Raw genomic sequence first — 13,546 nt, forward strand, 5'->3', positions numbered from 1 at the left:
TCACAGGAACCAGGAACACGGAGGCAGGGTCACAAGAAACAATTAATGACCAAGCCTGGGGCAATGATCAGGGAAAGGCTTATAAAGGGTGAAGATTAGGAGATGGGAAACACATGAGGTTAATGAGGTGGGCGGAGGAAAGGGAGCAGACAGAAAGCAGATGACAGACAAGAGAAGAATCAAACAGCCCAAAATGCCTCCAGTGGCTACAGAGGCAACTGCACGCCGCCAGGAACACCCCAAGTGGTGTTCGAATCCTGGCTGATCCTGACACCATACCTGTACACTTGAAAAAAATATTTTTTGACTATATGTACTGCATACCTTGACATTTTAAGACGACCTGTACTACTAGCAACCATATCATTCCTACATCTTCATCCATTCTGCTTTCCACAGCATCAGAATGCCTAAGGAATTTTTTCTTTTAAAACCTACATCATTAAATTATTAATTGCATAGTATTATTTTCAATGTAACAGGGATTACTATGGCAGTACTATCAACACTACCACAGAAGCAAGATTGAAGATATTTTATTTTTTTAGTTACAATTATAAATTCAAAAGCCTTTTTAAACCACATATGATAAGAATACAACAGTATAATTAAAGTGATAGTGACTCCTTTTGTGATTAAATATTTTCTTTGAGAGCAATAATACCTACTATTTATCACTGACATAAACCAGATTAGTAAAATATATTGCTGTAAAAAAACACTCCACTACCTCATACAGAGATATATACTATTTCCTGTAGGGGGCGACTATTGCTGCTTTATTCTTGCTGATGTTTTCCCTTTCAGCATTTCTTATCTCACACCCCCTCCTGCAAAAAAAGAAAAAATTCTCACCTCTCTGCACTGCTTATTTTTTATGGTGCTTTTATCTTCTTCCCCCTTTTACTGTTTGCCCACCTGTGGCAAGCAGACAGGAAAGGGACAAGCATAAATAATCAAGTAAAGAGAAAGTAAGGATGAATCAGTTAAAAGAATCATTATAAAAACAACGAAGAAGAGGAGTTTTGTAGTGCCATGGAGATCATTATTGTATAAAAACATACCTAAACATAAATAAAAAGTAGCAGCACTGTGATAAGCAAGCTTAGAACTCTGACCCTGTGTGGTCATTAGGTTTATCTAACTGTGCTGCCAGAGTCTTCCTGTCAGTCAAGTATTAAGTTCTGCCTTACAAGCCCTGATTGACAAGCCCCAAGGGACCATAAGAGCGTGTTGGAGTTCACACTTCATGAAGAATACAATTCTGATAAGACCTGAAAAGTGTTATCATATCTTTAGTAAATACCTCCTCAATTATAAAATTCAGTGGGACTTGAAAATACAAAAAATAAAAAAATCCATCTGCTCAAATCTATCAGACTGTGTTGGTTGGTTGATATTTATGGCACTATAAGCTCCAGGGAACTACCAAATGTGAGGTAAGAACAGGTAGGAGGGCATGACAATAGATGGGTCTATGAAAAGTATATTTGTATGATTATATTGCTTTCATTTTTGCAAAAGACAAGATGGCACTGCTTTCCACCAATGTGCATGTTTTCCAGTGCTTCCTGTTCAGTTCAGTGATGGTGCTGCATTCCACCAAGGTTAGATAATTTATTTCAGGAGGTTATGGCAATAATAGTATAAATGGATTTAATTCTAACATATTACTAATAGTTGTACATCAAGCACTTTCTCTGTTTGTGTTCCCATTATTTTTTATAGATATCCATACAAATATATGTCATGCATAAAACATCTTATTATTTCTTAAAGCAAAATTTGCTGAAAGAGGAACTATCGAGAACTATCTTATGGAAATAACTTTCTAAATAATCAATTAAATGTAAATTATCTAAATAACTCAGTTATTCCACATAGTCAGTTATATATTCTATACCATTCTCTGCATTCTTTCTTCATTCAGGAGTCAGCATCAGATTTTGATTGACAGTTCGGTCTAATACACTGTTTAGGAGGGCCTCCCTTTCCTAGCAGTATGTATTAGAGCTAACTCAAATAACCAGAACAAGCAAAATTTAACAAAATAAATTACTTTGGTATAAAGCCTGCTTGTTGATTATTATTGCTAGAATTGTTTCTTTTTAAAAAGAGTAAGCTTTAATACAACTTCTGGGCAAATTACACCGCAAAAGAGGGATGTATTGAGCCTAATTGTCAATCAAAGTTGCAGGAAGAAGTCAACCCACACCTTACCTGAAAATATTGCCATTAGAGGACCTGCACGCAGCCTGTACCCAAGTCATTTCACTTTGTACACTACTTGTTTTTATGCCATAGGCTCCAAGATAGGGAAAGCTTGGGAGCAGAGGAAGATTTTACTTCCGCAGTCTGACCCACACCCAACCTGAACCCGCAATAGTTGTCCAAATTTCAACCCTAACCCGTCTGGTCTCGAACCCACGAACAGTATTACAAAAGTCTACACTGCCAACCCCAGGCAGTCTTTCTGCTCCACACCCAGGTTCCCCTTAAGTACTTCATGTGTTGACTTATTAGATTCAGTCTTCTCTAGCCATTCTCCAGGGCCTAGCCTATTTTTTCCTTCTACTATAGAATTATTTCTCTTCTATTAACTAAATTGCAGTGTAAGTAAATTCAATCCCAAGGTTTTCAATGCAATACAAGATTTACAGGGTTATTTGTTTCTTCATCAAACATTTCTATGCCATGCCACATTATGTTCAGTTCTGGCCCATGGTTCTGACTGCACAGTTACAGAACATTACATATTTAAATTTATTTATCAACTTTATTAAAATATCTGTAAATCCAGCATTAATTCTTTTACACTAAAAGAACAAAATTATTCTGCTGAATCCAAGAGTTACTGCAAATACATATATTTAGCTAAATTTTCCTTTTTTCAAAGTTGCCCGTTGTTTATATTATTAATCAAAGAACTGACAGGCATTTTAATTAATATTGCTGATTTGCTTGAGCTGATCATACACCAAGGCTAAAATATCTCTATCCATCACATTGTTACATATTCGCTTTAATACAGTACCTTGAAAATAGATGAGACATATATATATATGACTGTAAACAATATTTTTGCTAACCGTAACTTGAAATGTATTTATAGGCTTAGAGAAAACATAAAGAGGGACATAGAGGGACATATTAACCAAAATGTCACTGGATTTGGCATCAACTGGTTCATTATGACAGGCTTCAAGTGTTGCAAAATTTAAAAAGAAAGTTAAAATGGCCCCACATTTATGACTGGTGTGAGATGGAGCACTATAGCCAAATTTAGTATTGTCAAACTGCCCTGGTTGATCTGACTGGTCACTGTCCTTTTGGGATTAATCCTGATATAACAGAAATACAATGTGATTGACCAAATTGATTTGAAAAAGAGACTTACTCACAGATGATGATCAGTGTTTTATGTTTATTGGTGAAGTGACATGAAGACAGGAACATCTTCTATTCTTCACATACATGTATTTTAAAAACCGGTACACATTTCTATAAAATTTGGCATATTATTCTAGACTAGAAACTTTCACCTCAAGTAACATGGAGATCATTATGGTCTTTTACGAGCAGGATGGCAGTGGGCACTAGTGCAATATCGTAATTATAATTTTTCAATAATTTTGCAGTTTACACATTACCTTTATGCTTTGAATAATAGCCCCAGTTCTCTGTTTCTGAGCTCAAAGATCTGCAGCTGCCTGGATTAATACCTGGCTTTTTGCATTTGACCTCTATTCATAAGGGATTGGGACTGGTGGAAGTAGAAGTCCCCACTCCTGCCCCCATACCCACCCAATAATTTGTGTGTCATTTAGACATGCCAGTTAGGGAACAGTGACAGATGAAGATGACTATGGGACTGTTGGGTCCTATGGCAGGCAGTAAGGACAGGACTAGCCTATGAATATTTGACACTGCACTCCAGATTTTTTTTTTACAGAAGCTCTCCAGTTTGCCTGTAGGAAAATAATTGATTTAGCTCAGTAAATAATTGTAATCCAGAAATAGAGCTTTAAAAGGAAATTACTTGGATCACTCATAAAGGACACATGGCCGCCAGAGGACCAAAAGGAGCCATTGTGGCCAAATCTTCCCACTATACTAAATGGACATAGATACGTATTGGGAAGAAAAAGGCCACAGCTTTATTATTAATTAACATATCAATTTTTTATATGCCAACTGCTGTGAGTGCAACAGGCACGAACAAACATAACTTAAACAGGAGTCATAAGCCGCCGGGAGTTCAACCAAAGCCATGGGCTACCGGCGGTCCCGTGACTAAACTCACCAACTTGTGGATTCACCAAAAACAGACCTGGACATGTTCAAAAACCACCAAATAAAGCTGTGACAATAAATTAATATCTGGAATGTAAAAAACAATTAACATACATTGCATTAATATAACATAAATGGCAATGAACATTGAACAATCAAGGGTGGGTGGGATGAAGCTGCAAGTCCCAGACCTCCCTGGTTCAAACCAGTCCCCATTCAGTCACCTTAACCCCAGGTAGCTGATTGCCCAATAATCAAGTAATTACCTCACACCTGAACTAATGAGTCCCCATTGGTCCGCCGGCCATGGCCCACAGCCAACTTAATACAGCAGGCTGCTGGGCAAACTGGACCAGTAACAAAAAAATAACAATAATTAATTCAACCTGATATGCTAATTTCTGTACTCTACAGTGAAATATGTTTCATTAAGTTAAAGTCCTTTTTCTTACAGCACATTCTTCTTCTTTATCTGCTTGCTAAACAAAGCATTACCCATGTTCCGTTGAGCTTTTTTGACTTTCTCTATTGTTTGGTCAAACTTTCATACTTTTAACAGATTTAAAAACCTTCAATAATCAATATTCATTTTGATCTGTTTATCAAGAAAACATGTTTTTGCATTTTCTTGCTATCAAAATGTTCTCATAGGTTTCCACTGGAGAATTTACTATACTAGGGCAACTTAAGAAGATCTCCGGAATTTCTAAAGAAAATCCACTGATATTTTGTCATACAGTCTGCTCCTTTGCCCATTTTGTAGAATGGTTCTTGTTGTGTCTATGGAATGCAGAGAAACAGACACACAAGTAGCTTCTGGAGTAGTTGCTATAATGCTTAACAGGAAGAATGCTCCATAACACAGAGATAAAGTAGCAGAAAAAAAACAGAGCAGAGGAGCTTGGATGAGTTCTTGAACAAGCATTGTATCCAAGGTTATTGTGATACTAAAATCTGCAGTTAGTATTGATGTTGGTATATATGGTTTATTCATGTGTATAGATAGGTCAGTATAGGTTTGTTTGTGCTGGGTTTACTTGGAAGGGTTTAACTTGATGGACTCTGGTCTTTTTTCATCCCAATGTAACTATGTAAGATTCAACATGGAGCCTTATACAGCAGGCTCTAGTAACTAGAACAGCATTAGTAGATTCAACAGAAAATATGCTCACTACTGCTGTATCTAATATTTAACAGTTCTTTCCATCTTGCTGCTTGGTGGTGCAATTGTTACTCTCTTGCAGTGTTGGTTTTCTAGGTTTAACTCTAGCCAGGGCAAGGAATTTGTATGTTCTCCCTGTGTCTATGTGGCTTTCCTCCAGTACTCAGGTTTCCTCCCACAGTCAAAAAACATACAGGCAAGTTAATTCGTTCCTAATAAAATTGTAGTGTGTTCGAGTGAGGGACCTTAGATTATAACCTCCACTGGAGCAGGCACTGTAGTGAATGATGTGTCTCTGTAAAGCAAGGAATATATCAGTGCCATATAAATAAAGAGTAGTGGAAAAAGTACCACTTTTTCCACATTTTCCATTACTGGAAAAAGTAGTGGAAAAAATAGTAGAATATGCCCACATGGACACTACATTTAAAGGCTTTTAGTAAATTTTAATTTCCTGGCCTTACTGGAATGTTAATGCTGGCCACACAAAGTCTAGTATAAGTTGCTGACTCAGCCCTGTTGGATAGATAGTTATCAGGAAATTCAGAAAGTCAGTTGTTCCTCTGAACAACTGACTGAGGTGCTTCTGTCAGAAAGAGCTAGCTACTGGTCCATTTATGGAAGAAACCATTTGTAAGAAACATAGTGAAATAGTCTTTGATAGTCCCAAAAGGAAAAAAATAATTATTTGGAGGTGATGATGTGTTTATTTTTCACTAAAATACTGCATGCTGAAAATGTAAAGCTTAATAAAGAGGTACATTATTTATTTTAACTTTAATGTCGTTTTTTTTTTTTTCCTGTTTGCATTTTTTTTATTTATTTTTTAATTTGTAAAGCAAAAAAATGAAGTATTAGTGAAAATATTTACATGGATACCCAATTTTTGTTGATTTATAGAAGATTAATTATATGTTTAACCTATCATATTTATGTCTTTGTGTTCTAAGAATGATTTCACATAAACCATATTTTGCATTGCAATATGCACCACAGGCTAATAAAGACCAAGTAACTTTTAATTAAATATAGTTTGAAAAAGAGGTTGGTTTGAATTTAATTTGTGTAACACTACAGCCTTAAATATGCATGAGAGACCATTTTATTATAGTCATAATTTGTGATAATATAATGATCACTGTTTAATAACATTATAATATAGAAGATGGTGTATTTTTTTCTTTTTTATTGGAAACATTACGTCAATATAGCAGCATTTGGTTCTACATGTTATTTTTTGAAGAATTAACCATGACAAGAACCTGTTCATTTATTTATATTTGTATAAGCTCTGTAGTATGAAATCTGTAGTAATGTTATTATTATTATTATTATTATTATTATTATTATTGTTAATAATAATAATAATCATCATCATCATCATCATCTGCAGCAAAAAATTGTGCCTTGACAACACTGTTAAGTTCACAACCTTAATATAATTATTTTTTCCTTCCATATACCAACATGAGTTTACTTTCTTTGTATCCTCTATTAGTAAAGGAGCTCATGAAGTCTAATGTGTGCAATGCACAGCAGTGAGTTCTATTACTGCATTTGGATCTCTTGTGTATTATTGTTAAATACAGCCAAATTCAAGAAACAAATATTCTCTTTTACTCTTCTAAAGAACTTGTTTGGTACTGTTAATGTTTAGGATTTTTTTACCTACCATGTTTTACTATATTATCTTACAAGATACTTAATTTTAAATACTTCTGTATATGAAAATCTATATTATTTATATAGTATGGCTATATACAAAGCCACCTGTTTTTATTTAGAAACAGTTATGTAGCAGTCAGTTGATGTCCAGTAAAAGCTACAACATTTAGTATTTACAATACATATTGTAATACATACAATATTTACAATATATGCAATGTATATTGCAATGCAATGCCCAGTATTTTTGAGAAAAACTTAAGATATTACATTCAGATGCCAAATACGTATACAAAACCAACATTTTAAGAGAACATGACAAAAATGAAAACTGTACTTGTCCCCCTATAATAAAATGCTAACGGATTCAGAATAACAGTTTACATTAGAAGATGTCTACTACAGTCCAAAAATATATATATTTCTTTGAGTTTTTAATTCCTTAAAACGTGGTATGTATGGTCCTAATGAACATCTTTAATTAACTTTCAATGTGTTTAGGTGTGAGGCTGCAACAGGGAACAAACATACTTAGATCAGCCTCCACTTCTGCAGCTAAAAATTATGTACTGTATGTATAAAATATTAAGAGCACTTAGACCAAAAGCTATCTAGTATGAAAAAGACCTAGAATATTTGTACATGTAAATCTAGGAAGATGAAAGCTTTTTTTTCATAAGAGTGTTTTTGGAGAATTTGTTTAATTTATGTAAATAGTTATATTACTGAAATAAAATTATTATATCCGTTAGATTTATAGTATATTCATTTCAGCACAGGCTAACTGCTGTTCACCTCTACGTTTATGGAAACTAGAGCATGTGTAATGGAAACAATAAGCTGGAGAACATCTCAGTGATAGAAAGATAACACAGCATAAATCAAAAACGAGTTAATATAAAGCTTTGTGGAACAATGGGATGCCTGGTTCACTGTTCACTTTCTTACAAGAAGCACACAGTAGTTCTCTGAAAACGTCCAAAATATTCCTTAAAGTGAAACTTGCAAAAAAAGAGTTATTTTGTACTGAAATGGCAATGAAGCCAACTGCACCAGAATATGGTAAGAGAAAAGGCTGTGACAAAAAAATTATAGAAGCAGCATAAAAGAGTAAAACTCTAAACCAAAAATTGTCGCCGGCGTCAAAAAAGAATTGTCACTGGCGTCAAAAGAATAGCCGCGCGACGAAATAATAGCTGTGCGACGAAATAATAGCCGCGCGACAAAATAATAGCCGCGGGCGACAAAATAATAGCCGTGCGACAAAACAATAGCCGCGGGCGACGAAACAATAGCCGCACGACAAAATAATAGCCGCGGGCGACGAAACAATAGCCGCGCGACAAAATAATAGCCGCGGGCGACGAAACAATAGCCGTGCGACAAAATAATAGCCGCGGGCGACAAAAGATTAGTCGCGGGTAACAATATTTTTGGTCGCACTACATTTTCGCCGTTTCACGGATCTTTTGAAAGATTCGCAAATTTTTTGGCGAAGCGAAATGGAACAGATTCGCTCATCACTACACAGCAGTGGTGGGAGAAAGCTTGCCATGCCAATCTATTCTAGCTTACATTAACCCAAAATGTTCTGCTAAAATGTTATTTAATAATACCACAAAGTATGAAGCATACATGTTTATCATGGCTAAACCTCTTTTGTTTTTTTTTTCTTTCTTTCTTTCTTTCTTCAGATTTTGGTTGAACCATTTCCCAGGGCGGTATTTTTGCAAATGACTTCAAAGACAGTGTAGCAATTTGTTTTCACCTCAGAGTATGGTGGGTAAGCTCGGTATTGTTTCTCTTTAAGCATTTCATATTTTTGTATGAGCTGGTCTATTGCCATTAGTTTATTGCCGGTCGTGAGTTGGTGGTGATATTTTACACTTTGGGAGTACCACCATAAAAAGTTGCTTTGTTGATCTGGATAAAATAGAGAATTATTAATGGGGGGTCATCATGGAAGATGTAGCAACCAAGTGGTGTTTGTTGCAAAGGTAGCGCCAAAGGTGAAACATCATATAAGTCAATGAAGAATTGGCTTTACAGCTTTTCATGTCTGGCATTGGGATCCAGAAAATGCTTTGTAGAGAGAGGGGTGCTAATAATGATGTTTCTATTTGTACCCAAAGTGGTGGTCTGTGTTCTGCATATATTTGAGGTATTTGGGCACATCTAGCTGCTCTGCAGTAGTGCCACAGGCACTAGGGATAGACTGAATCCACTATTTTCGGATTCAGCTGAACCCCAAATCCTTTTTAAAAGATTTGGCTTAATACTGAACTGAATCTGAACCCTAATTTGCATATGCAAATTAGGATATAAAAGGGTTAAAGAGCCGTACGTGTGGCCAAAAATTTTAAACTTTTGTGTTTATGTGACAAAAAGTCCCGTGATTTTAAGGATTCAGATTCAATTTGCATAGATTTGAGGTATTCAGCCAAATTACAATCCTGTTGCAAAAGGCTAAATCTTTTCCGAATCTTGAACCCAATCCTGAATCTGGTGCATTCCTACATGGGCTTCTTTCTTTTTTATGTAAGAATATAGCTTTTCTACAGATGCATAGTCTCTTATGGTTCCATATGAACAACATTATGTTCTGTAGTCATTTTAGGTGGTACCTCAATGGAGAGGAAATAATACAAAATTCAGGGTAAAAGTACCATTTTAATGCAGCTGATTCAGCCTACCCAAGATATGGGCTTTTTTTTCCCAGTCTCTCAAATTGTTTTCAAGTCCTTGATGGGGGGGGGGTAATTATAAGCAAATACATCATTAGGCGTGAGGCGCATACCCAAGTATGGAAGGTACTTATCTCTAACTTAAAAAGCAAAGTTAGTTATATAAGTTTCACTGGGGGTTTAGGAATATTGTATGGCATAAATTCAGTCTTGTCCTGGTTCAACCTTAGTCCTGATATTTGTGCAAAATTATCCAACAAATTAAGTACATTTGGTAGGTATGTTAAAAGTTAGGGTAATGTGAGGAGCAGGTTATTTGCAAATAGTAACACTTTTGTCTTGATGAGTTTGTATGGCTATAGCAAGAGGCTCTATTGTCAGGACAATGAGGGCAGGGGACAACAGACATCTTTATGGATAATGCTAGGTAATATCTGCAAAAGACACTGGGTTAGAATTGATGTTAATATTTTCAGGTCTAGGTTTAATAATGATATTGGTTGACAGTTTTTTGGGTGCAAAGGGGCGTTGGTATTACGTTGATTAGTAGCTCTAATGAAACTTTATAGCAGGTTGCCTTTGAGATTTGGGGCTAAAATCTGCAAATTTCTTCGGGGTCTGGGGGTCTATTATTTTTTCATTTTTTAATTGTTTGGGTGATATCTTCAATGGATATATCTTGATTCAGTTTTGTTAGTTGGGGTGTGGTTAAGGATGGAATTTTGGGTCAGGAAGTTAGTGAGTAATTTATCTTGGTGTTCAGTAGGTTGCATATATAAGTGAAGGAGTATAAGGAGTATAAGGATTTGATTGGAGATGGTACTCCCTTGAGGGGACATGATCTTTAGTATCTGCTTTATTTTGGATTTAGTTTTTAAGAGGTTGGTTAAATGTATGTCTTGTTTTCGCTTTATCTATAATACTTATTTATATTTTAAAGATCACTCAGTAGATGATTATTAAATGTCTAGTTTATAATTTTGGGGGGTATCTTTGCAATTTGACTAGAAGTGTATCATGACTGGAACATGAGCAGGGGATAACCTGGGAGTGCTTGTGTTTATCAGTCCCGGGACATCAATTGTCTGTAAGTGTTATTGCACCAAGACACCTATATACCCATGTAGAAGTGTGTTTATACCTTTTCTCTATATATATACAGCTTATTGATTTTTTGTTGTTTGTATTGCATTTCAGTTTCACAAAAATAAATAAAATAAGGAAATAACGAGCCAATAATAAAAACATTAGAATCCACCAATAAATATTACAAGAAAGGAACTTCTTCTGTTTATTGAAGATTCTGGCTATTGTTTAGCTGACTGTCTAGCTACACACACACAGTACAGTGCTGCGAGGGCAGTACACACAGTTTACAAGAATTATCTGAAGTTTGGGCTCTTATTAGAACATTTATCATGAAAGTTACAGGGAGTGCTGGTCTTAATTCTATTTTTTATTGTATATTTTATTTTTGACTGTGCACCCCACTTTTATAATCTGAGTGTGGGCACTTCATGAAATTATATAGTAAATATATTAGTAAATATAAAATGGGGAAAAAGTAAGAATATATGGTAGCTTGAATTTGGTTGCACCCTAAACACTTTAGAATGGAAATTGAATGTAGCTTTCTCAGACGTAAAAAGGCTTGGTTATAATGTTTCTTATGCACAACGTAAAGCTTTAAAAGACTTGAAAACCAATTATGATATGATTATTGCTAGAACAGACAGACAAAAAAGGTGGCACAGACTTAATGTGCAGAATAGATTATGTTCGTGAGTGCAATTTGTAATTACCCAAAGATACAGTTTTCTACACCTACTGATTATAACCCAACTCCAGTTATTAGGTTTTATATTAAATACATTTTCCAAGCCTAATGAGATCATGGATAATGTGCTGTTATAAAAAAAATAAAGCAGAGATAAAAAAAAAAAAATTATGATAAAATACCTCACACTGATAATTTTAACGTCTACACTTTAATCAATTTACTCTAATTTAAAACACAACTTACCTTTAATCTACATGTAACAACTTTCCAGCAAACATCACATGTGCAAGTTTGTCATACACAGATCCTTCCAGACTGACTGATTTTTGGTTCATGCATGGGGCCCACCAACAGGCCTTATTGATATTGATTAGTCAGTTTTTAAAATCCCATCAGGGCAAGGATGCCTGCATTTTCAGTGTTGTAATCTGATCATTTGACTTAAGAAACAAATGATCAAATACAGTGTCAGACTGGCCCACCAGTATATCAGGAAAACTCCTGGTGGGCCCAGCTGTCTGTGGGCCCTCCTGCTCCTAACCATTTGGTCATTCATGGTCATTCCTTATTTCTGAATGGGAACAAAGAGGAGAAATAGATGGAAGAATAGATGCTAGCATGTAAATAAAAAAGACTAGGAGAATAAAGAGGTTGGGTGAGGAAAGAAGGAAAAATAGTTTGGAGAGTGAACCTATGGTCTAAGGTTTTCAGGTGGGCTCCATTCAACACTGATCAGATCAGTCATATATCACCAAGCTCAATGTGGGCATATTGGGGGAAACATCCTCCTGTTAAGGTCTTTACACGAGTAAAGTGGCAGGCAATGCTGTGCTACTTTTTTTCCAAAGACTGAAGCAGTGTGTTTTTTTTAAACAGCCAGGGAGATAAAATGGGTGCCTAATATTTTCTCGGGAAGTCCAGTTTCTTTAGATTTATCACTACTAGGTACTCTATATCATGACCTGGATGATCTTAAGAACTGAAACGGCGTAGAGAAAAAAATTGTTTGTTGTTGGAAACTACATTGGATTAAGATTATTTTTGTTAGTATTCAGTAGTGATGAGTGATTTTTGCCTGCTATAGATTTGCTGCAAAATCTGTCATTTTGACAACTGCAAACATTTTTTTTGCAAATCTTGCCCAAATTTTCAGCATGCATTTTGTTTTGCTTAAAAAAATTGTAAATGACTTAATTATAACATAAACTGGTATGGTAGTTTAGTGGTTAGTGCTCTCACTTTCCAATTTTTAATGCCATGGGCTAGGGTTCAAATCACAAGATAACATTTTGATGTTGAAAAGAACAGTTTGGGTTTTATGAACTTTCTGTAGCGACATTAGATTAAGGTCTACATTTGGGACATTAGGTTAAGGTCCAGGCTAGATTATCCTATATCCTATGATGACTGACCTTGTTCCCACTATAATCTAGCTTCTTATATGAATATTGCCTATTTTAATGATCAAATTTATAAAAGCAATTAAAAAAAAATAACACAACCCATTTTTATGAAAATATAGTTTGCAAAAGCAAAGAGCAGCTTTGATGTGCAAAGCAATTTGTTTTTGCACACCAAAATTTTCTGTGGCAAATTTCCAGGCTTATTTCGTGAAAAAATGCAGAGATTCACTCTGAATCCATGAATTGTGAAAAATTTTGCTTATCACTACTTTTAAATTGTTCAGTAGCAGATTTCACTTGGAAGGCATAAGGTAAGATTTGAAAGGACTGAGCGGCTGTGGGTAAACAACCTGAGGTGTCGAGTCAAGTCAGAACGGGTAGGAAATTCTGTTGTGAATCATTTGAAAGCAGCTGGTACAGAAAGATTATTGGCAAAATCACTGAGTGGCAAAATTTTTAGCACTGGCAATTTAATTTAAACTACAGAGTATAGGATAATATCTTCTTGGAGGCCAGGTCATATAAACCTTTCTTGCGAGAGCAGCTCCTTTCTGCTATG

Source organism: Xenopus tropicalis, chromosome 6 (assembly GCF_000004195.4).
Source record: "Xenopus tropicalis strain Nigerian chromosome 6, UCB_Xtro_10.0, whole genome shotgun sequence".
Lineage (NCBI taxonomy): Eukaryota > Metazoa > Chordata > Amphibia > Anura > Pipidae > Xenopus > Xenopus tropicalis.